Here is a 24,915-nt window from a genome sequence, read left to right on the forward strand (position 1 = left end):
ATCTTTATCCTGCACCTATGAAATAATGGCCAGTGCAATTATATTCATGGACAGAGGATCCCAACCAACCTTCCTTGCAAAGCTGCACAGGACATTTAGGTGAGATATTCTTCTTCAGACAGAAGGTTAGCCTATTAAGTTTGATCTCCAGAAATCATGTTAATTTTTATGTGAGACCCTTTTGTTTCCATTAACCTCTTTCACTTCTTCTTAAATCTTGACTATTTGGTAATAAGCTTCTTATGGTTTTCACTATCAAAATGCTCAGATCTATGGCATTATACTAGGAGCTGAGCCTGAGTGGGATCATTCAAGCTGGCGTGTCTACAGCTCTCTTGGGGTGTATCTAGACTAGAGTTTTGTCAACAAAAGTGGACTTTTGACAACAAAACTATACCTGCCTCTACACTACCGCTGAGTTCAGTTGACATAACGTTGACAGAACTCATCAGTTTTGTCAACAGCGGTAAACCTCATTCTATGAGGAATAATGCCTTTTGTCGACAGAGTTCTGTCAACAGAAGGCGTTATTGTATCTACACTGTCCTTTTCATCTACACTCTCATGTCGACAAAGCGGCTTGCTTTGTCGACAGAACTGGATGTAGTCTAGATGCTTTTTGTGGATAAATCTCTGTAACATTTCTGTATAACCATGTATCATTCTTATATAACTTTGTATTAAGAGATTTTATATATACATATCTTGTTCTTTTAGATATATCTTTATGTTAAGCTTTCTTATAGAATCCTTGTATTAAGAGAAACCTTGTATCCAGTCTTTTCCATAGAAACTTTGTATCAAGATCTTTATGCTATAGGTCTTAGGAATAGTTAAGGTAAAGAAAAATGTCTTTTGCTAGGAGTAGAATAGATCTCTTCCCTGTGGTTGATTGTCCTGTTGAAATGAACGAGGTGTAAATGGAGACTGAAAGGTGAGCATCTCCAGCAGCAGTTGCAAGGGTGGAGAGGGGCTGGGAGCCAGATCCAAGACAATATCTGTGAAGTGAGCTCATTGTCATATAGACATTTCGCATGTCTTAAACCCCATATGATTGCCATTAAAGGAGATTCTCCTTTAGTTGACTAAGTGGATTTTGGATGGAAGGATACAATTTGATCCCCCTTTCCTTTCTCTTTTCCAGATTGATCCCCTTTTCCAGATACTGTCGACAAAAGCCTGTAGTCTAGACGTAGCCTTGGAGACAGCAGACCTGTGAGTGTTCTGTTGGTAAAGGCCTGCACACTACAGGAAATGCTTCAAAGGGCTTTGGGGCATGGGCTGCACCTATTTTTAATCTTCAGGGTAAAGCAAGGATTGACTGAGCCAGAAGAAAGAGGGTTTGAGTGGCTAACATGTGGTAGTTAAGCATAAGCTGGTGTCTCACACTAGAGGCAAGAGGGAAGCAAGGAGATTCTCAGTTTAAATATCCCAAGTACCCCCAAATTTCAAAATTGTGTCAATGCTGCACTATCGAGGCTATTTGGAATCTTAAAGCAGGGGAGGGAAAGGAAAAGGGGATCAAATTGTATCCTTCCATCTAAAATCCACTTAGTCAACTAAAGGAGAATCTCCTTTAATGGCAGTCATATGGGGTTTAAGACATGAAAATTATCTATATGTCAATGAGCTCACTTCACAGGTATTGTCTTGGATCTGGCTCCCAGCCCTTCTCCACCCTTGCAACTGCTGCTGGAGATGCTCACCTTTCAGTCTCCATTTACACCTCGTTCGTTTCAACAGGACAATCAACCAAAGGGGAGAGATCTATTCTACTCCTAGCAAAAGACATTTTTCTTTACCTTAACTATTCCTAAGACCTATAGCATAAAGATCTTGATACAAAGTTTCTATGGAAAAGACTGAATACAAGGTTTCTCTTAATACAAGGATTCTATAAGAAAGCTTCGCATAAATATATATCTAAAAGAACAAGATATGTATATATAAAATCTCTTAATACAAAGTTATATAAAATGATACATGGTTATATGGAAATGTTACAGAGATTTATCCACAAAATGAGCAGGGCTCATTACCTCCTGTAGAGAGCAATGATACATACTCCAGTCAGTTAATTCCAGGTTTCCATGCAGATGACTGTGAAGAGTGTGTGGGAATTTTTCAATTTTGTCAAAAACAAAATCAATCATTTGATCTTGTGACTATGTGACTTGGATAAAATTCTTGCTTTGGTGAAGGATTAGCTATGTAAATTGTCAAGAAAGTGGTGAGGTGTGGAGTCAGATTTTGGTTTGGTTTGGTTGAGCTTTGGAATCTGGATTTGAAAAAGAACCGGTGTCAAGGTCCGGTTTTCATGGAACCTGGGCCTTGAGACTTAAATTCCAAGTGGCACATATGTCACAAGATGAGCTATATATACAGGCAGTCCCCGAGTTACGCGGATCCGCACTTACGAACGGGGCTTTCTCTCCCTGGAGCTCGCAGGCAGCAGGACCGCCCAGAGCGCAGCGGTCCCGCCACCTCGACCTCCGGGGCGAGAAAAGCTGCTCCCGGTGTCCCTGGTCTGCTGGAGACGGTCCCCAGCAGACCAGGGGCACCGAGAGCTCAGCGGCAGCGGCAGCGGCAGCGGCAGCGGCAGCGGCAGCGGCAGCGGAGTCCTGCGCCTCTGAGGCTTTGCCAGAGCAAAGCCTCAGAGGCGCGGCACCACGCCGCTGCTGCCGCTTTGCTCCGGGTGTCTCTGGTCTGCTGGGGACCGTCTCCAGCAGACCAGGGACACCCGGAGCAAAGCCGAGGAGGCGCGGGACTCCGCCGCTGCTGCGGCTTTGCTCCTGGTGTCCCTGGTCTGCTGGAGATGGTCCCCAGCAGACCAGAGGCACCGCGAGCAAAGCGGCAGCGACAGCGGAGTCCCGCACCTCTGAGGCTTTGCCAGAGCAAAGCCTCAGAGGCGCGGCACCACGCCACTGCTGCCGCTTTGCTCCGGGTGTCTCTGGTCTGCTGGTGACCATCTCCAGCAGACCAGGGACACCCGGAGCAAAGCCGGGGAGGCGGAGGGGTCCTGCGCCTCTGAGGCTTTGCTCTGGCAAAGCCTCAGAGGCGCGGCACCCTGCCGCTGCGGCTTTGCTCCCCGTGTCCCTGGTCTGCTGGGGGTGGGGGGGGCCCATCTAGTGCCCCCCCGCCCCCAGCAGACCAGGGAAATGTGGAGCAAAGCCCCGGGCCTGTGGTAGAGCAGGTGGGGTGCTGCCGGTTGGTCCCGCAGCACCGCTCCTTGGCGCTATTGGACCAAGCTGGCAGCACCCCAGCTGCTCTGCCCCAGGCATCCCCAAGTCAGCCGCTGCTGAAACTGACCAGTGGCTGACTACAGGAAGCCCCTGCCCGGGGCTTCCTGGAATCAGCCACTGATCAGTTTCAGCAGCAGCTGACTTAGGGATGCCTGGGATTCTTAAGTTGAATCTGTATGTAAGTCAGAACTGGCGTCCAGATTCAGTCGCTGTTGAAGCTGATCAGTTTCAGCAGCAGCTGAATCTGGACGCCAGTTCCGACTTACATACAGATTCAACTTAAGAACAAACCTACAGTCCCTATCTTGTACGTAACCCGGGGACTGCCTGTATAAGAAAACCACTCTTGGATCCAGTGACATTTTTTTGCAAGAGAATGGAGGTTGGCCCAGTGTCATAGCCAAATTCGTACTTAAGAACCTTCATTCCACCTAGCACAATTTCCCATTCCAGTTTCCACTAAGTATAGTTGCCGGACGGACAGCAAAGTCAAATGAATATATGGGATAGACTGGCGGGTCATTTCATCTTTTTTATGGAAACTGATATGTTTTGAAAAAGGAGTTGCCAGGACAAGATCAATGATTCTCAGACAGGCAGTCGCCATTTAATGAATATTTTAGAATGACCATCATATTGGAAAGGCTTATGAATTTACAGTGCAATGGAACTGGAATTGAAAAACACAAACATCAACATGTTAAAAAATCAATACCAGGCCTTTCACTGATCTAAATGAAACTATGTCCATTGGTGACAAGCTTGAAATGCACCTCAAATGAAAGGAATCCACAGTTGTTTCTCAACTCCCTTCCTTCATGCCAGACATGTTACAATGGCCACACATGTTCCCATGTAAATTTTTAATAGGGAAGGTGCATTAGTTCAGATGTTCATAGATCTCAAGAAGCCATCGAGTCCAACCCCCTGCCCAAAGCAGGGCCAACCCCAACTAAATCATCACAGCCAGGGTTTTGTCAAGCTGCGACTTAAAAACCTCTAAGGATGGAGATTCCGCCACCTCCCTCGGTAACCCATTCCTGTGCTTCACCACCCTCCTAGGGAAATAGTTTTTCCTAATATCCAACCAAGGCCTCCCCCACTGCAACTTGAGACCATTGCTCCTTGTCCTGTCATCTGCTACCACTGAGAACAGACTATCTCTATCCTCTTTGGAACCTCCCTTCAGGAAGTTGAAGGCTGCTATCAAATCCCCCCTCACTCTTCTCTTCTGCAGACTAAACAAACCCAAATCTCTCAGTCTCTCCTCATAAGTCATGTGCTCCAGCCCCCTAATCATTTTGGGCACCCTCCATTGAACTCTCTCCAGTGCATCCACATCCTTCCTGTAGTGGAAAGCCCAGAACTGGACGCAGTACTCCAGATATGGCCTCACCATTGCAGAATAAAGGGGAATAATCACTTCTCTAGATCTGCCGGCAATGCTCCTCCTAATGCACCCTAATAGGCCATTAGACTTTTTGGCTACAAGGGAACCCTGTTGACTCCTATCCAGCTTCTCATCCACTGTAATCCCATCCTATCTCCATCCTCTTTGGAACCCCGCTTCAGGGAGTTGAAGGCTGCTATCAAATCCCCCCTCACTCTTCTCTTCTGTAGACTAAATAAACCCAAATCCCTCAGCTTCTCTTCATAAGTCATGTGCTCTGGAACAAATGTTTATGTACAAAAATAGATTTCTGGCAACCTAAAATTCCTCCCTGTGCTGTCAGTTCCATGATACTCAGTGCTGCATTTAAATTAATAGCCAGAACAATTCTGATTTCTAAATGTTTACTGATCTATAGCTATATCTATATACTGAAAATCAGTGTTTCTGAATGGAAGGCGACATATCAGCCAAATGTTACTGTTACTGGTTGGTGGGTTTTTATTGATTTCAGATGCCATGGAAAGTGATTAGAGAAATAAAGTGGGTTCAGATTCTGTTGGTAAAAGAAACAAGCTTTTAGCTGGACAAACCTCTTCTTGAGGGACCAACGTAGCTACAATAAAATTGCAAACAATATGTCAAGTGATTAGTTTCCAAATCCATTAATCCCCAGACTCAACCTTGTTACTTAAGCATGTGCCTAACTCTATGCATGTTATTAGTCTTATTCTAATGTATTTAGGCAAGGCTTACACGGGCGGAGAAAATCACTGTAAGATACGCAACTCCAGCTAAGGGAATCAACACACCATGCATCAGTTTTTGGAGGCAGTCCCACAGTAGGAGGTTGATCGGAGACACATGAGCGAAGAGTACCATGGTCAACAGGGGGTACTCTCAGCATTCAATTTAGCGGGTCTTTACTAGACCCACTAAATTGAACCCTGACAGATCAGTCAGTGGAGCGTTGATCTTCCTGTAACTGGAGACAAGGCCTTAGTGAGTAAGACCTTGACTGCAGTGGGGCTACTTGCATTCTATAAATTAGCCACGTACATATGTGCCTAGAAAAATTGGAGCTTACTTTATGAACCATCCGCTAGAGGATATCAGTGAACTCAGTCTTCTCTAAAGAGAACACTATCATGGATGTGCATATAAAATCATTTTTACCTGTGTCTACACAGATACAGGTGATTGTAGAGCCTCCTGACTGCAGTTTGCCATTCCTGGCCAGTGGGGGCTGCAGGAAGTGGCATGGACCAAGACATCACATTCCATAGCTCCGATTGGCCAGGAACAGTGATCCCTGGACAATGGGAACTACAATCACAAATACTTGTGGAAGACAGGTAAATTCAGCGGTGGTCTGCCAGAAGATAACCCTGGCAAACTGGATCCAGCTCATAGGCAGGGATTTGCCCACCATTAGGCTATAGTTTACCCCTGCATAATTCAAATATGAGTGCTGTACAGTACAATATGCAATTGAGTTTCTGGTCTGACAGTGCATGACCACTTCCCAGTTTGTCAGAGTGAGAGCTATTGTACTGGCGTCTCAAAGGGCAGAGTCATTGTTACAGCCAATTGTGTAACTTCTCCAACAAATGCAACTTCCTTTTTAGGGGGTGGGGTTACTCAGGTGACTAAATAGTCCAATGAGAAGTGTTAATTGCAAATTCCACAGTGAAATAGATAGTCTGAAATTCATTCTAAATGCAATGTTCAAACATCTGAACTAAAAGTTTGCTTTATGGAGTGAAGTTCACCCATATACAAAGGGCCAACAGAAAACTTTTGCACCACCTATGTCCTCAAAGCAGGGCTTAAATGAGAATTAAGATGTACATTTGTCTGTCTCCCGTTTTCAGTATTATTTGTATTGCCATCGCGAAGCTGGTTCAGAAAGGACAAATATCATGCCTTCTAGCTAATAGACGCTAATAACAACTCCTTTAGCTGTAAGTGGTAGAGAAAATGGTTTTAATTCTTCACTCTCGGGCTGTCTACACACTGGCATGAATTTCCGGAAATGCTTAAAACGGAATACTATTCCGTTTTCAGTTTTTCCGGAAAAGGAGCGTCTACATTGGCAGGCTGCTTTTCCGGAAAAGCCCTTTTTCCGGAAAAGCGTCTGTGGCCAAGGTAGACGCACTTTTCCGGAAAAGAGCCCTGATCGCCATTTTTGTGATCGGGGCTTTTTTCCGGAAAAGACTACTGGGCTGTCTACACTGGCCCTTTTCTGGAACAGTGTTCCGGAATAAGGACTTATGCCTGAGCGGGAGCAGAATAGTTTTTCCGGAATAGCGGCTGATTTTGTACAGTAGAGCATCGTTGCTTTTCCGGAAATTCAAGGGCCAGTGTAGACAGCTCGCAGCTTATTCCAGAAAAGCGGCTGATTTTCCGGAATAAGTGGCCCAGTGTAGACACAGCCTCAGTGTAAAAGGGCTCAGATTGGGTGTAAATATAATTTACTCCTGATTTGAGTACCAAGGTCATGTAAAGTGGTCTTAGTGTAAATGAGAAACAGTTTTGGAGGTTCCCGGTTCAATAGCTGCTGAAGACGCATGGTAGGATGTTGTTATATATCATTAAAGCAGCTTAAATGCATTTGCCTTGCTGTGGGTAGCTGCAGCATACCCAATGCATTGCAACAAAGGTTACCACGCTCTATGGCTGTGATGCTGCCTTCATGGTAGGTCTTATTTCACCCTGTGTGAATATTCATGCTAATCAAACTTTAGTGCTTGAATGTTGATAAATAACACAAGGGAAAGGGTTGCAAACACAGTCAAATAAGAATTCTCAGTTGAATGGAAAGCAAAACTCACAGTGCTGGTTTATCAGCTCTGCTTCCTTTAAAGGCATATTGCCCTGCAGTACCAGAATGTGTCTCATTTAAGAAACAGGGTATGCTGAACAAACACAAATTTGTTCTTTGCTTCTACTGACGGATTCCTTTATAATCAGAGGTTTTATAAACCTTTGATTGTACAGCTGTATAAGTATTTTTGACATGGTGTCCTCCTGAGGTCTCTATTACCAAGGCTCATATTTAGAATTTCAGAACATAAGTACACAGTGTAGCAGATTACCATCTAATCTCACCTCAGAATGCCATCAGAATACAGTATCATTCAAGATACAAGTGAGAAATACTGATATGCACTCATGGTAAAAGGGACCCTTTCTTTTATACAGTCATTGAGACACATTCCTTCCCAATGTCACTCTATTGGGCTGTGTCCAGACTCAGGGTTTTTTTCGAAAAAAGTAGCCTTTTTTCGAAAAAACTTCACCTGTGTCTAGACTGCAGCCGCGTTCTTTCAAAATTAAATCGAAAGAACGCGGCTTTTCTTTCGACGGCGGTAAACCTAATTCCACGAGGAAGAACGCCTTTTTTCGAAAGTGCTCTTTTGAAAAAAGGCGTTCTTGAAAGCAAACAGGGCTTTTTAGAAAGAGAGCATCCAGACTCACTTGCTGCTTTCTTTCGAAAAAGCGGCTTGCTTTTTCGAAAGTTCCGCGTGCAGTCTAGACGCTCTCTTTCGAAAGAGATTTTTCAAAAGTATCTTTCGAAAAAGCCTCTTTCGAAAGAGGCTTGCAGTCTAGACATAGCCTTGATGACAACAATCACTCCAAGAATGTATTGAGCAGAATCATTTTTGCTGTTGAGAATATATAGTAAACTATAAAAACAGATGCCAGTGAAGTGTAGAAGGCTCTTGTGTCAAAAAACAGACTTGCTGGAGACAATGTGGACTAGTGTATATGACACTGGACTGGATCTTACAACAATTTACATTCTGTTCCTGGATCTGAAATGTTTATCCTGTAAGAAATTTTGATATTACAATATCAATTTCTGTTCCAAATTGGAATGAAAAGTCCAAATATGAAAACATTTTGCAGAATAAAAAAAATCCAGCAAGAGAGATAGCAAAAGAGAGAATTATGGTTATTTTCCATATGCAAATGAAATGAAGTGGTTTGTCCAAGATGACACCAGAGCCAGGAACTATTCCTATTCTTAATCACAAAACTATCCTTCCTGTCAAAGAATAATATTCATGGTTTGGACTCAACTGTCCATTGTAAACAAGTGCTTAAAGTGAAATATGTGTTTAAATGCAATGTTGGACTAGAGATGGACGTAAACTTGTGTGTGCATGCTTAGCTGATTGGGGGCCTATATAAACTGACATCTGTAGATTTTGTGCTAGAAAAGCATTGGTGGGAAGCTGGTTTGAATTGAGGTGCCTATCCTTTGGGAGTTAAGTCTTTAGATGGGCATAGATCTGTTATAAAGCAGTGCATTGCTGACAGAAATTCTCTGAAGAATAATTAAATTTAAAAAACCAGAGCTGCTGCTATTGCTATGAATCATCTAGCAGCACTAATTAAAACAAAGAGAGGTTGAATTCCATGGATAAATCTGAGAAGCAAGGGCTTTTTTTATGATAAAGGGAGAAGCAGCATTTCTCTTCACTGACAACACTATGCAGGTTCCGATACATCAACTTCTATAGAGCAGTTCAGAAGGAATGAAGCTGGAGAATGACCACAGGAACAAATTTTGTAACAGCAAAAGGAATTAGATATTAAATCAATTCTCAATACTTCGGATGAATGAAAGATACAATTGCTTTGTCTTCAAGTGAGGGAGCTGCTGCATTAATAGTGAGGGAACATTGTATATTATTGCCAACTGCCAAGAGTTATTGACTTAGATGTAAAGAAAATAGTTGAAGCAGGACAAATTACATGGAATGAAAGTGCCACTGCTTTCAGTGGCTGCATCACAAAATGACGCGCATGTGATGGGCGAACCTTAAAGGCCAGAGATACAGAAAAAGAAACCACTAGTTCAAGTGATATAATTTAGATCCAGGTTTGGATTTTGGACTCCCCCAAAATTCAGGTTGACTCAGATCTGAAGTTTTGATTCAACCCCAGCTTTATCTATAGCAGCTGGTTCCATTCTGATCCACGGTTACACTGTGGGGGGAGGGAGGTTCGGAAGAAAGTATGCAAATTGTGCTTTCATTTGCATATCTTCTTACGATTCTTTTTCCGGAAGAGGCTTTTCCAATATTTGGCCCATCTACACGGGGCCAAATGTCAGAAAAGCCTCCTCTTTCAGAAGCCCCATGACACCTCAGCTTAAAAGGAATGGATGGCTAATAGCCATTGATAGACCTATGGATGGATGGGAATGGCAGCTATACCCCCCCACACATCTTGTTTTCTTAAGTTGACCCCAGGAAGAAATTGGAAAAATTCCCCCCTAATTTTGGAACAAATTTTGGTTCACATTTGGTTCTAGAAATTGATGAAGTTTTATTGTGTGTCTAACTAGAGAACTTGCCACTTTTTTCTGGACAAGACTGGATTAGAATAGTGCATTTTTATATCATAAGAACATAAAAATGACCATGCTGGGTGAGACCACTGGTCCATCTAGTCCAGCATCCTATTTTCTGACAGTGGGCAATCCCAGGTGCTTCAGAGGGAATGAACAGATCAGGGAAGTTGAGTGATCCATCCCCTGTTATCCAATCCCAGCATCTAACAGTCAGAGGCTTAAGGACACTGTGCATAGGGTTGTGTCCTGGACCATCTTGGCTAATAGCCATCGAGGCCCTATCTGCTAGGAAATCATATATTTCAAAGACAGTTGGCGACCTCAAATGCAGCCCATTGGATTCAGAAAGTATTTGAACAAAGATTTTCCTATATGCTATATTCAGGGAGGCAGAGAATTTCTGCTTCTGTATTATCATCCTTCGATAATCAGTGCTACTCTCAGGAGGACGTTTTTATGTATGCATCTGTGTGCACTAGACAGTCTTTGTGTATGTTCAACCAGTCTTGATATGAAAGTCAATGAGTCCCAGGGTAGGTTTGTCTTCAGTACTAGACCTGTTCCATCTGTAACCTTCAGGCAAAATGCCTTAACATATGAGCATTCTTGTGGCATACAGAGCAGTATTTACTCAGTCATATTGTCTTTGCAGCAGCAGAATGGTTCTTTTTATGCCATGTCTTGCTGCATTCATATTGTTACAGAATTTTTTTTAAAATATTGAAAATTACAATCATATCCTGACAGCAAAATATATTAAAAAAACCTATAGAAAAGATTTCATTTTCTGTTCAGCCTAAGGGACTTAAACACTGAATGTCAACAGAATTTGGGTGCTCAGTTCCCTTTGGCAGTTTTGGAGAAACCATTCATAGACTCAGGTAGTCTTAAAGACTCAACCAGTGGGGCCCTTGGACAATCAGGATGGTAAAGAAGCACTCAAAGACTACAAAGTCATTGCAGAGAAACTAAATGAATTATTTGCTTCAGTCTTCACAGCCAAGGATGTTATGGAGCTTCCCAAACCTGAGCCATTCTCTTTAGATGACAAATATGAGGAATTCTCCCAGATTGAGGTGTCAGTAGAGGAGGTTTTGGAACAAATTGATAAACTGAACAGTAACAAGTCACCGGGACCAGATGGCATTCACCCATGAGTTCTGAAAGAGCTCAAATGTGAAATTGAGGAATTATTAGCTGTAGTTTGGAATCTATCCTTTGAATCAGCTTCTGTACCTAATGACTGGAAGATAGGTAATGTGACGCCAATATTTAAGAAGGGCTGTAGAGGTGAGCCTGGAAATTACAGACCAGTAAGTCTATTGTAAATACTGGGAAAACTAGTTGAAAATTAAAGATTAAATTGTCAGATACATGAACATAATTTGAACATAAAGAATAAAACTGTCAGACAGATTAAAATAATTTGTTGGGGGTAAGTCAACATGGATTCTGTAAAGGGAAATCATGCCTTACTAATCTGCTAGAGTTCTTTGAGGGAGTCAGCAAAAATGTGGAAGCGGGGGATCCAGTGGTTATAGTATACTTAGCTTTCAAGAAAGCCTTTTACAAGGTCCCTCACCAAAGGCTCTTAAGTAAAGTAAATTGTCAAGGGGCAAGAGAGAAGGTCCTTGCATGGACTGATAACTGGTTAAAAGACAGGAAACAAAGGGTACGAATAAAAGGTAAGTTTTCAGAAAGGAGATGTCCCACAAGGATCTGTGCTAGGACTCATCCTATCCAAATTATTTATAAATAATCTGGAGAAAGGGGTAAACAGTGAGGTGGCAAAAGGTGCAGATTATACTAAACTGCTCAAGATAGTTAAGACCAAAGCAGACTGTGAAGAGCTTCAGAAAGATTTCTCCAAACTAAGTGATTCGGCAACAAAATGGCAAATTAAATTTAGCGTTGATAAATGTAAAGTTATATATATTAGAAAAAATAATCTCAATTATACATACAATATAATGGAGACTAATTTAGCTACAATTACTCTCAAGAGAGGTCTTGAAATCTTGTAGATAGTTCGCTGAAAACATCCACTCAGTGTGGAGCGGCAGTCAAAAAAGCAAACAGAATGTTAGGATTCATTAATAAAGGGATAGAGAATAAGACAGAGAGTATCTTATTGCCTCTGTATAAAACCATGGTACTCCCACATCTTGAATACTGCGTTCAGATATGGTTGCCTCATCTCAAAAAAGATGTATTAGCTTTGGAAAAGGTTAAGAAAAGGGCAACAAAAATTATTAGGTGTTTTGAATGGGTTCCATATGAAGAGAGATTAAAAAGACTTAGACTTTTCAGTTTAGAAAAGAGGAGACTAAGGGAGAATATGACAGAGGTCTATAAAATCATGACTGGTGTGGAAAAAGTGAATAAGGAATAATTATTTACTTCTTCCCAGAAGATAAGAACTAGAGGTCACCAAATGAAATTATTGGGTAGCAGATTTAAAACAAACAGAAGGAAGTTTTTCTTCATATAGCGCACAGTCAACCTGTGGAACTCCTTTCCAGAGTAGGTTGTGAAGACGAGGACTTTAACAGGACTTTCAAAAAAGAGCTAGATAAATTCATAGAGGCTAGGTCCATCAGTGGCTATTAGCCAGGATGGGTAGGAATGGTGTCCCTAGCCTCTGTTTGTCTGGAAATGGATGACAGGAGAGGGTTCACATGGGGATTACCTGTTGTGTTCCCTCTCTCTGGGGCATCTGGCATTGGCCACTGTCAGCAGGGAGGATACTGGGCTGGATAAACCATTGGTCTGACCCAGTATGGCTGCTCTTATGTTCTTATATTCTTACTAGCCAATTAGCCCGTCATAAGACGGGATTTTCAGGTCTTCTCTCCTGAGCGCTCTCACTCCGTCTCTCTCTCTCTCTCTCTCTCTCTCTCCTCCTACTGCTCCCCCCCCCCCCGCTCTCCTCCGCCTCCTGCCTCTCTCTCCGTCTCTTTCCTTCTCTTCTGCCCTTCCTCCTCCTGCCTCTCTCTCCCCTCCGTCTCTCCCTGCCCCCCTTCCCCTTCCCCATCTCTCCCGCCGTGGTGCTTAGCTGAGTGCTGCCTGCTCAGCTGGGCTGCCGCGATGGAAGGGGGCGGGACCGTGTATGTCACTGCCCTCTCTTCCCCTCCCACCGCGGGGGAGCCCAAATGGCCCCTTGCGCTGCTGGCTCCCCCAGCGGCCCGGCTGAGGGGCACAGCACTCAGCTGAGTGCCACAGCGGGAGGGGAAGGAGGGCGGTGACATACACGGCTCCGCCCCCAGCTGTGTACATCACCTCCCCGCCCCCTTCTCCTCCCTCTGTGGCGGCTCAGCTGAGTGTTGCGCATTCAGCTGGGCTGCCGCAGGGGAGGAGGGGTGGGACGGTGACATACACGGCCCCACCCCCTGGCTGTGTACGTCAGCGCCCCACCCCTCTTCCCGTCCCACCGGGGCTCAGCTGAGCGGGACAGTGCCAGCGCCACTCAGCTGGGCCACGGTGGGGGAGCAAGTGGCCACAAGCAGCAGTTTGGGGTCCGCGCTCCACATTCATGGGGAACGCGGACCCCAAACAGCCGCTTGCCTCCGCTTGCTCCCCCGCCGGGGCCCAGCTGAGCAACACAGCCCACCCCGGAGGGAGGGGAAGGGGGCGGGGAGCTGACGTACACGGCCAGGGGGCGTGACCATGTACGTCAGCGTTACAGATGCACAGACAATGGGCTACTATATATATGATGTCCAATTAAAGAAAAACTTAACAATCATGTCTAATAATGCTCAGCAAATGCATCCTTGACGTTGGTTTTATGTATGGCTTGCCCCATTTTGTCATCTTTCTTATCTTCGTAGACAGTTTAGTATTTTGTTTATTCTTAAACCTTTTTATCTGGTTATGGTTTTTTTTTAATATCAACCCTCAGATTTTACACAAAGAACATGGGATTCATACCTTGAAGAGATTCAGACCTTGTGTTACCACTATTTATGGAAGAGTCCAGGCCTCACAGCAGTAACTGTGTATTTGTGTCCACATAATGGCTCATAAAATAGGAGAGGTACCTATATAAATATGCAGAATATTAATAAAACTTGTTCAAGTGCTTGTTCATGTGCATGCCAATTAGTTGTCTGTGTGTGTGTGCACGGACAGGAGCCAGAAGATTTTTGCCTAGCAGCAACTGTGTGGTCAGCTTCAGTGCCCTCTGGAATGGTGCAGATATAACGCTTAATGGCTTGCTGACCCGCCAACCCCCCAGTTCCGTCTTATCGCCCAGGGATGGCTGCTGGAACATCTCGCTCTTGCTATTGCAAGCATTCCTAGCAGCATTTAGTGCTTAGAGTTAAAAGCAAATGTTAAGCTAAGGTCCTGAAGACTAATGCAGTAAATTCGGAAACTAACAGTATATACTTGGCATTGCCAGTTCCTGCTAAATGGCTTCATTACCACTTGCATGGCTCTTTCACAGGTTCAGAGTTCTGCTGATAGGTCTGGCTGGCTTTTTCACTTTTAAATTAACCAGATCCTTTCCAGAGGATGTAGAGCCCCAGAACATGGATAGAAATTGGCAAGTGGGTGGACATTAAAACCTAGTGGTGCCCCAAATTTCAGGCACCCTTTGCAGCTGCATATTCTGCGTATGGGTAAGACCCTAGATAGGTAACACTAAACACAAAACTGAAGTCTTCTAATTTCCAGGATTTCTTTGATAAAGTACACTTAAGACTTATGTTGAAGAATGGCCTATGCCATAGAATTTCAGACACTATTCTCTACACCAGGGGTCTCCAACCTTTTTAACCACAAGATCACCTTTTCAATTTAAGTGCAATGTAAGATCTACTTCAAACCCAAATTCCCTTGCCCCACTTCCTTCCCGCCCCTTTTCTGAGGCTCTACCCCTTCTCCGAGGCCTCACCTTGATCACTCCATCCTCCTTTCTCCCCCATCCTCACTCACTTTCGCCAGGCTGAGTTAGGGGGTTGGGATGCAGGCTCTGGTCTTGGGCCAAGGACAGGGGATTGGGGTTGAGGTGGGGTTTCAGGGTGCAAACTCTGGGAAGGAGTTTGGGTGCAGGGGGACTCACATCTGAGGCAGGAGTTTGGGTGTAGCAGGAGGTGCAGGACTGGGAGAGGGGTTCAGGAAGCAGTCTCTGGCTGGTCACCATTCAACTGAGATGGCTTCTGGTTGGTGTAGCAGTGGGAATGAGGCAGCTAACGCCTGCCCTGGCCCTGCACCACTCCTGAAAACAGCTGACACATCAAGCAATAGCTTCATGGACGCCATGTGCTGCCCCATATCTACAGGCACTGAGCCCACAGCTTTTACTGGCCACGGTTGTCCATTACTGATCAATGGAGCTGCAGAAGAGGTGTCTGCAGGCCGGGACAGCATGTGGAGAACCCCTGCTCTGCTTCTCTCAGGGGCTGCAGGAATATGCCAGCTGCATCCAAGAAGAGTAATTACTATAGAGAAAATTACTCCAGCCAGGACAGGTTTTCCATTTTAGAACTCACTACTTAAAGACTTAAATTTAAGTGTAAAAGAGAAATGAAAGTAATGAAATGCACAGACTAGTCAAAAACCACTACTGTTACTGCTTGCAAAGTATGTAACAACAACCCCCCATATATGTGTTGTGTTGGGAGATGAGAGAGAAGGACAGTGTGGCTGTGTCTACATTGGCAAGATTTGCACAAAAGCAGGTGCTTTTGTGCAAAATCTTGCCACCTGTCTACACTGGCTGCGAGTATTTGCGCAAGAACACTGACGTTGTAATGTACAAAATAAGTGGTTCTTGCACAAATACTCTGATGCTCCCGCTCAGGGAAAAGCCCTCTTGTGCAAGAGGCCAGTGTAGACAGGCAACGTTAATTTCTTGCGCAAGAAAGCCCGATGGCTAAAATGGCCATCGGAGCTTTCTTGCGCAAGAGAGCGTCTGCACTGGCACGGATGCTTTTGCGCAAAAGCACATGCCAGTGTAGATGCTCTCTTGTGCAAATACTTTTAACGGAAAAACGTTTCTGTTAAAAGTATTTGTGCAAAATCATGCCAGTCTAGACGCAGCCTGTGTGTTTCTGAGAATGGCAGAGACATACACAAAGGCTACGTCTACACTGGCCGCCTATTCCGTAATAGGCATGCTAATGTAGCACTTGGGAAGAGGCAAATGCACGGGGGATTTAAATATCCCCCGCGGCATTTGCATTTTCATGGCCGCCGCTTTTTTCCAGCTTGTAGATAAGCCGGAGAAAAGCGTCCAGACTGGCGCAATCCTCCGGAATAAAGCCCTATTCCGGAGGATCTCTTATTCCTACTTGAAAGTAGGGGTACAGTCTCGGCTTGACAAAGCCCTGGCCGGGTTGATTTAGTTGGAATTGGTCCTGCCTAGAGCAGGGGGCTGGACTTGATGACCTTCTGAGGTCTCTTCCAGTTCTATGATTCTATGATTCTATGATTGAGGGGAGAAGGGACACCTTTACTTCAGTCACAGTAAGCAGGAGGCTCCCAAGGGGGCAGCTACAAGGCAGATGGCAGGAGCAGCATGATGGTGGGTGGAGGGACAACTGAAGTGCCAGTACTTGAGAGCTTTCCAGCCAAACCAGTGAGGATCCCCTGTCAGAGGCTTCAACATCTACTGGTAGATCCTGATCTACTGGTGGGTGACCACTGCTTTATAATAAGCCCTACAAACCTGTTATCCAGATACCTCAAAAAATTGCTGCTTGGGAGCTTTCCAACAAAACTTCATTTGCTAAAAAATGCCCGTGGGAAAGGATAAGTTCAGTGAATGTCCTTAGCTGACAAAATGGTTTGGAGGAAAATGTGAAATTGTCCAAACAGCAGGCTTCTGGGTTTTGTGAATGAGAAGTTTCATTTTGGCACCAAAATTGTTTTCTTTTTGAAAGTTTTGTCAATGTATATATTATAAAAGAAGTTTAAAAAGTCAAAACTGAAATAAAATATGTTGACTGACATGATCAGAGAGGTGTTTTTTTTCTGGATTACCAGTTAGCAGAATTGTTTTATATTTTCGCTGTTCATCCTGATATGGAACAGGAAAACAATTTCCTAACAAATTTTGCCCCCAGTCTTTGATAAAACAAGGGGGAGTGGATCACAGCCTAGTTTGCACTGTATTTTTGTACAAATGTATTTTTATCCTCTGTTCTTAACTTCCCCTATTTTTTGCACAGTAACAAAAAAAATCTGTTCAATAAATAATGTCTGCTTCTTCAAAAATTCCCGCTTCCTTAATAGTTTGTGCAAAAAAAGAGAGAAAGAAAGAAAATGGAGCTTAAAAATAAATGCCACATCCATCCTTGCTAAAATGCAGTTCATTGAAGATGAACATCCATTTAAATCAATGGACGTTACATCAGACATGAATTTGGTCCCTGATATAACAGTGCTGAGTTTGTAAAAATGACTGAAAGGGCAGGAAGCCCAAAGTCATAAAGAGGGATTTACAAGACAAACAAGGACCCTTGTAACCTCACAGATAGGAGTAAAAATGGTAAAATAAAATAATCTCTTAACCTGAACTTTAATTATTGGATTAAGGGATGGGGGAAGGAGGCTGAGCCATTTAATATTCATTGATTAAAAGGGAGAGTGGAACAAAGAATTTTAAAGACAGGTACAGATTTAGCACTGAAGTAAAACTTGTCTTAAGACTTATGTGACAGAGGACTTCATCTCTATAAATAGGTTACTTACAGACTACTAAAGTGCCCACGTGTTCCAAACATGCATGCCTAAAATCAGTCTTCTGGCCTGAGAATCCAACTCCATGTGAATATTTGTCAGGCATATGCAGAGAGAAGGAATACAGTCCAACTATATTGTGCATGAAGGGTTTGAACCAAAGTCCATTGAAATGAATGATAAAACTTCCACTGAATTCAAAGTGCTTTAGATCAGGCTTTTAATCAAAGCTTAATTCATTTTGTCTGATAATGAGTCATTTACTCCAAACAAAATCAATCAGACAACAAAGTACTTGGAGTTCCAAATCTCATGTAAGGACAATGAGTACCTCAGAGTATACAGGTCTGTAAGGTTCATCCAGGGAGAAATGGGATATAAATGAGTTGACTCTGTTTCCTGAAACCATTTCCTTTCCAGTTACTGCAAGTTGTTCCAAATTTCCTCTCCCCTCACTCAGCTGCTTTAGAGGACTTGCTTACCTGTCGGTTCAGATTTTTATACTCTGTCTTTCACTGTGGTGCCTGGGTGCCTTCTACTTCTCAATGTTGGAGGAAAGAAATAATGATCACACTTAGATTGGGAGCAGCAAGGGAATGGATGAAAGAGAGGGGATTAAAGCAAACCTAAGGGTACATCTAGACTACAGGAGCATCTAGACTACAGCCAGTTCTGTCGACAAAGCAAGCCACTTTTTCGACAGAGAGTCTAGATGCTCTCTTTTGAAAAAGCACAGCATGGATGCAATAATGTCTTTTGTCGACAGAACTCTGTCAACAAAAGACCTTATTCCTCATAGAATGAGGTTTACTGACATCGATAAAACTGTTGCATTCTGTCAACTTACTGTCGACAGAACTCGGCAGAAGTGTAGATGCAGGTATAGTTTTGTCGACAAAAGTGAACTTTTGTCAACAAAACCCTGTAGTCTAGACACCTCCGCTAAGTGTTAGGTCACATAGGAAGACAGTGGCAAAACCAGGAGATAAATTAGCTCTTCTTAATAGTAGTCCAGTGCTTTCATCATAACACCAGCCTTCCACTCAGTTGGAATGTGCTATTGTTTTCCGTGGTGTTAAATAATCTATTTAATTCCATAGGTCTTATCTTAAGGAACATTCTGTGATGCTTATGTGTCATCACTACGCTGGCTGAAAAAATTTCAGCTGAACAATTTTTGACTGGAAACCACAATTTTGGTCAAAATCAAAACATTTCATGGGATTGTGCTGATTTTGTCAACACTTCAACGTTCCATTTTGTTTTGATAAGTTAAAAACATTGAATTATGACTTTTTTGTTTTGTTTTGATTCTTAATCTAAAATAAGATTATATTTTTATATATTTAATATTATGTTTTACATGATTGAAATGAAACAATTAGATATTTCCAAGACAAAATAGTTTCAGAATTTGTTCTTCGGTGCAAAAGAAAAAAAGTTTAGATTTTGAATTTTCATTCCAGTTCAGAACAAAAACAAACTATGAAATATCAGAATTCCCCACAGACAAACATTCTGTATTCCAGACAGTTCCTATGGGCTGTGGACTGTATCATGCCCACTCATGCATTGATGTGTTTCCTGTTAGACATCTTTGGGAGTGCACAGAATGGAGAATATTCAGCTCTCTCTTTTTCTTCGCCCCATGTTGAGGACATTGGCAGGTTGTAACTGGAAATGTAAATAAGACTCATAGTACAATATATTCATTTTTATCTGACAGATGCTGAACATTAGACCTTATCCTGAAGATTGACTATGTACGTAATGTGATGGGTCAGGACCCCTTTGGGACTGCTACCTGATGTACCGAGACTCACTGAGCCTGCTTTCCCTGCCAAGCTGGGCATCCTGTAATCGGGTCTTGTTGATCCAGATACAAGGACAGGAACATCCCCCACCTCCAGACGCTCCCTGAAAGCAGCACGGTATGAAACCTTTTTCCAGCACTCAAATACACAATCTCTCTGGGAGCTGAACCCAAGATAAATCCCTCCTATGCTGTATAGAGATCTGGACAGTATAAGCCAGGGGTCCCCAACGTGGTGCCTGTGGGCTCTGCGGTGCCCGCTGGGGCATTTATGTGCACCTGTGCTGGTGTTTTAAAACAGCGGTATCCAAAGTGGGGGTGTGCACACCCCAGGGGGTGCACGAGACAATCGGAGGGAGTGCATGCTGCCGCGCAACAGCTGAGAGGGGAGATGCTGGTTCACAAGACTTCCGAGGGAGCGCATGTGTCGCGAACACATGAGATTTAAAGGTGCCATGATTTTTTTGGGGGGGAGGGTGCTTTTTATGCTCAACATTTGGACATCCCCCCCTTTTTCTTAATGTAGAATTTTGTTTAAAAATGAATTACCCCCGCCCTGCCCCTCCATCTGAGACCCCGATCTTTCTGTGAGCATGGAGTCGGCTCTCGCACACCCCTTGCCACACCTGTTGGACCCCTGTCTCAAGGTGACACCAGGTCACTGGAACACTTAAGCGTTGATGTATCTGAATGCTGGGTATAGTCTAGGAACAGGAATAGAATAGCTAGGGATAGAACCAAGTAGTCCTAACATCCCATCTCCTGCTCTAGCATTCAGAGCACACACCCTCCCAGAGCCAGGGATAAAATCCAAGGGTGTGTCTAGACTACATGCCTCCTTCGACGGAGGCATGTAGATTAGCCAGATCGGAAGAGGGAAATGAAGCCGCGATTAAAATAATCGCGGCTTCATTTAAATTTAAATGGCTGCCCCGATCTGCCGATCAGCTGTTTGTCGGCAGATCGGGGGAGTCTGGACGCGATGCCCCGACAAAGAAGCCTTTCTTCATCGACACAGGTAAGCCTCGTGAAACCAGGTTTACCTGTGTCGATGAAGAAAGGCTTCTTTGTCGGGGCATCGCGTCCAGACTCCCCCGATCTGCCGACAAACAGCTGATCGGCAGATCGGGGCAGCCATTTAAATTTAAATGAAGCCGCGATTATTTTAATCGCGGCTTCATTTCCCTCTTCCGATCTGGCTAATCTACATGCCTCCGTCGAAGGAGGCATGTAGTCTAGACACACCCCAAGTGCCCAGAGTCCCACATCCCTGCTCTGAACATTAGAATATGTTCCCTCAGGCTATGTCTACAGTATATGCTTCTTGCACAAGAAGCCTTTCGTGCAAGAGTTTTTGCACAAAAACTTCTTGTGCAAGAGCAGGTCCACACCTCAAAGCACATCGCAAAAGCAATGTGCTCTTGTGCAAGAAAGCATCCACACTGCATGGATGCTCTTGTGCAAGAAAGCTCAGGTGGCCATTCACAGAATGGCCATCAGAGCACCTGTGTTTTTCCCATAGGGGTTTTTTTGTGCAAGAAACCCCTCAAGAACATCCACACTTGTCTTCTTGTGCAATAGCTGTAGCGCTAAAAGCAATTATGCCTCAGAAAAGGAGGTTTACCTGCGGCAGAAAAATCCCTCTGTTCTGCCGTTTTACTGCCCATTTAATTGCGCAAGATCTCATTTGAGGTGTGGATACTCGGCAGGTTTTTGTGTAAAAACAGCTGGTTTTGCACAAAAACCATGTAGTGTAGACGTAGCCTCAAATAACTGTGGCAAAACTGCCCCAGACTCACCAACCTTGGGCATGTCTACCCTGCCCTATAGTTCGGATAAAGGGCAGTATGGACATGGCCTTAGTTTGCAAGTCTAACTACTTGACTGCACTGGCTCCCTGCTATCAGCCTGTTTAATTAGAGTTGGGTTTTATTAGTAGCAGCTAGTTCTTGCACTACAGAAAAAAGGGGGGTATTTTTAGCAAGGGCAAGACTCTCTGGTAATGTCAGACACATTATTAGTTTCTGTTTAAATATGTTAAATAATTTAATAAGATTTTTAAAATGTCTAATAGTGCAGTAGCTTTTTAAAACCAAAACTAAAAATGCTTTATCTCTTTTTGTAACACTAAATGAACTTCATGTAAAATAGTAAGGCTATAATTTTAATTGTTTTAGGATTTTTTTTTCAAATTTGTCCATTTTGAAATTGATATGTCCTCTCTCGTTTTATATTAGAAGTATGGGCCTTTGCTTGTCCATAATCAGCATTTATTCTGATCCTTTACCCTCTAATACTTGCAAATCCAGCTGTGATCTGAAAGTGCCCAAAGATAAATCAAACTAGGGAGTTGGAAAAGGTCACATGTGAAAAGAGTTTGAATAATATGAGCTAATTCTACTTTTCTGAACACAGTTTCATTGGGGTAGTTTAGAGAGGGGTGTTTAGGTTACTGAAATTACACTGTGAGAATTCATTTTTTGTGTTATCCATCTTGGTTTGATTTTGAGTATGCTTTTATTTTTCTCTCATTAATACACTGTGATATATAGTGCACAACACACCATCTTTACTAGGCAACATGCTGTTTTAAGTGTCCACCCTGACATATCAGTAGAAGCAGTGAGTACAATTTTTTATTCCTTTATTACAATACATTTGTAATACAGGTTTTTGGTGCACTGCTGAGAGGATCAATTCAGGACAAATTGCTTAGAGACAGAGTTAATTTACAGCCTAAGACTGGGGGGTCTTCTACTATAAAGCACACCAAACCAGTCACAAAGAGCACTTCTGTCTGCCACACTGATTAACCACAAATCACACAAGCAATCTCTTTTCACACTCCAGTTCTCCTGTACCACCACCACTACCACCGCTTGTTCAAACCAGAACAGGGTCTTCCATAGCTTAAGGACCAGCCACTTCCAATTCCCTGATCAATTTATAACTCAGATCTTACCCAAAAGAGTGCGCTGTGCCAATCCTTTAGACTCTAAAATCTAAAGGGTTGTTCATAAAAAGAGAAAAAAGAAATGGTGAGAGTTAAAGTTGTTAAAGGAATCAAATTGCATATAGCAATTGCTAAGTTCTTGGTACAGCCTTGTAGTAGAGATGGAATAATTGGCTGTGTCGAGGGGCGACGGGCTCTCGGAGGCCTCTCAAACTTACTCTCTTTGACTGAGGGACCTAGCAGCCACCCAATCTATTTTCAGAATGGGCCAACTGCCTCAGTTAGTATACTAGACCCTCTATTCAGGGTATTACGACCCAGCAGCATCAGTCAATAAGGAAGTCCCTCTCTTCAGGGAATTACGGCCCAGTGGCCTCAGACAATAAGTCCACTTGTATATTCAGGGTAATATGGCCCAGTGGCTTCAGTAAATAAGTCCACCCCTGTATTCTCAGGGTATTATGGCCCAGTAGCCTCAATTACTACATCACAGAAAAAGCTCCTCCACAGCTCACTCAGTGAGCAATCCTGCCACAACATGCTAAGTGCATGAAGAGCAGTTCCCTGCCCTGGGCTACTTCCTACCAGATCCTGGCAGATGTCCTCTCTGTATTCTCACTCAAATCCTGCAGCTTCTCTAGTAGCATCTCTCAGCCTGGCTACCGCTGCCTGCTCCGGCTGCACTTCTGCCCCTCAAAGCTCCCTCAGCGCCTCCTTCCCCTGCAGCAGTCAGGCCTGCCTGATATGCTTTGATAGCCAGCCTCCCATTGGAGCATGCCCAGCAGGGCTGTGCGGGTGGGCAAAGGGAAGTCTGCCAGCTACAGTGTGGGGCTGATACACCCCATCACAGGCTGCCTCTGGTCAAGTCTCTGGAATACATCCTCTGTTAGGATGGGTCGTCAGTCCTTTCAAGCTTCAGGTCATAGCAGAGATCCTGCAGAAGTGAGAAGCTGGATTGAAGACAAAATGAAGGAATCCCCAGGACCCTGTTTATAACCTGGCCCACGTCGAGGGACTCCCATTGTTCTTGCTGTGTACAAGTATGTCATGTCACAAGATGGAATTTGACACCTGAGAAAGTCACCTGTCCATGCACAACTCAGTCCTTTTTAGGCAGCAGCCATTGCTTCCATGCTGGTCTGAAAGTTCACAGTGCAGCTCAGAGGAGAATTAGCACCAACCAAGGCTCACCCATCGACAGTTAAGTGCTGCTATTCACTTACCCAGAAGCAAACATTTGAAATACAAGTACTTAGCCAATACTCAGAACTTCAAATGTAAAAATGATACACTCATGAGAACCGTACAAACAGAATCAGCGAAGTATAAACTTTTCATACACCTCTTACTTGGCCCAACTTTGTAAAGATTTGGTGCAAACACATAATAATGATTGCAAAAGTAATTTGTGTATTTCTACCTGAATCCAGTAACATCATACCTTGCATTAAGCAATTGTGGTTTTGGGTTTTGAATTGGTTGCTTAAGAAAGCTTTCCCTGGAAAAGTTGGGTATCCTAATCTAGTCTAACCTATCACACACGTTTTGCCCTCCGTTTGTTTTGGTCAAATGGATACTTATCTCTGACTGAAATCTATGATTATGATACTCATTAATGTTGTGTTTTAATAAGGTCATTTCCAATGTGTTGTTAACAAAGGAGTAGATTTTGATTCTAGGCATAGTCCTAAGCAAGGAGTGGTGCATAACTGGTTGAAAATTTTCTGATGAGACACTGAAAACCATTGGTTGAAATCACAATGTGATTTCACAGTTCACAAGAACATATAGGTTTCAGCAAAACTTCAATTTGAGAAAAAAGATTTAACAGAAAGCATCTTGCAAAGGTCAAAATGTTCTGTTTTGATCTTATTGGAATAGAGGGTTTAGAGGGTTTTTGTTTGTCTGTTTCTGAACAACTTTCAAAAATATGTATTTTAACAAATTTTTCTTTTGGTTATTGTATTCATATTATATTACAATGCTAAAATAATAAGCCTTAGTTTTAAAACCCAATAAATATTAACTCTCTCTCTCTCTCTCTCTCTCTCAACTAAAAATACATACAACTAAATCAGAACACTTTGGTTTCATCAAAACAAAATATGTCATTTGACCTGATTTTTTTTGTTTGTTGAAAATTAAATGTAGCACAACTGTAAACAGAGCTGGTGGTGTACACAGGACTGGGGAAATAGCTTGTGAAGGAAGCCATCATAACCCTCCCAAAGCAGCAGTTAAAGAGCAAAGACATGAGAGCTTTAAGCAACATTTCGTTGCCCCCTACAACCACTCCTTTCTTTCACAGCATAAGAAGTTGGCCCATAGAACCTGACGCAGTTGATCAGTGGTCTGATCAATATACTCCACTAGAGGCATAAGTAAGAACTCAAAAGCAGACACCTTTGGTTCATTGGATCTCCTGCCCTACATTCTCATGTATCGAAATTATTCCTTTGCCAATTT

The 24,915-nt window shown here is 43.3% G+C and overlaps 1 long non-coding RNA gene across 1 annotated transcript in view; it reads left to right on the forward strand.

Moving 5' to 3' along the window:
• The window catches only part of LOC142820948 (uncharacterized), a 186,890-nt gene that overhangs the window by 155,880 nt on the left and 6,095 nt on the right, over positions 1–24,915 (forward strand). The window contains exon 2 of the long non-coding RNA XR_012897977.1: positions 19,410–19,614. This is a non-coding gene — a long non-coding RNA (uncharacterized LOC142820948). The remainder of the gene's footprint in view (positions 1–19,409; positions 19,615–24,915) is intronic.

The sequence above is a fragment of the Pelodiscus sinensis genome, chromosome 28, assembly GCF_049634645.1.
Source record: "Pelodiscus sinensis isolate JC-2024 chromosome 28, ASM4963464v1, whole genome shotgun sequence".
NCBI lineage: Eukaryota > Metazoa > Chordata > Testudines > Trionychidae > Pelodiscus > Pelodiscus sinensis.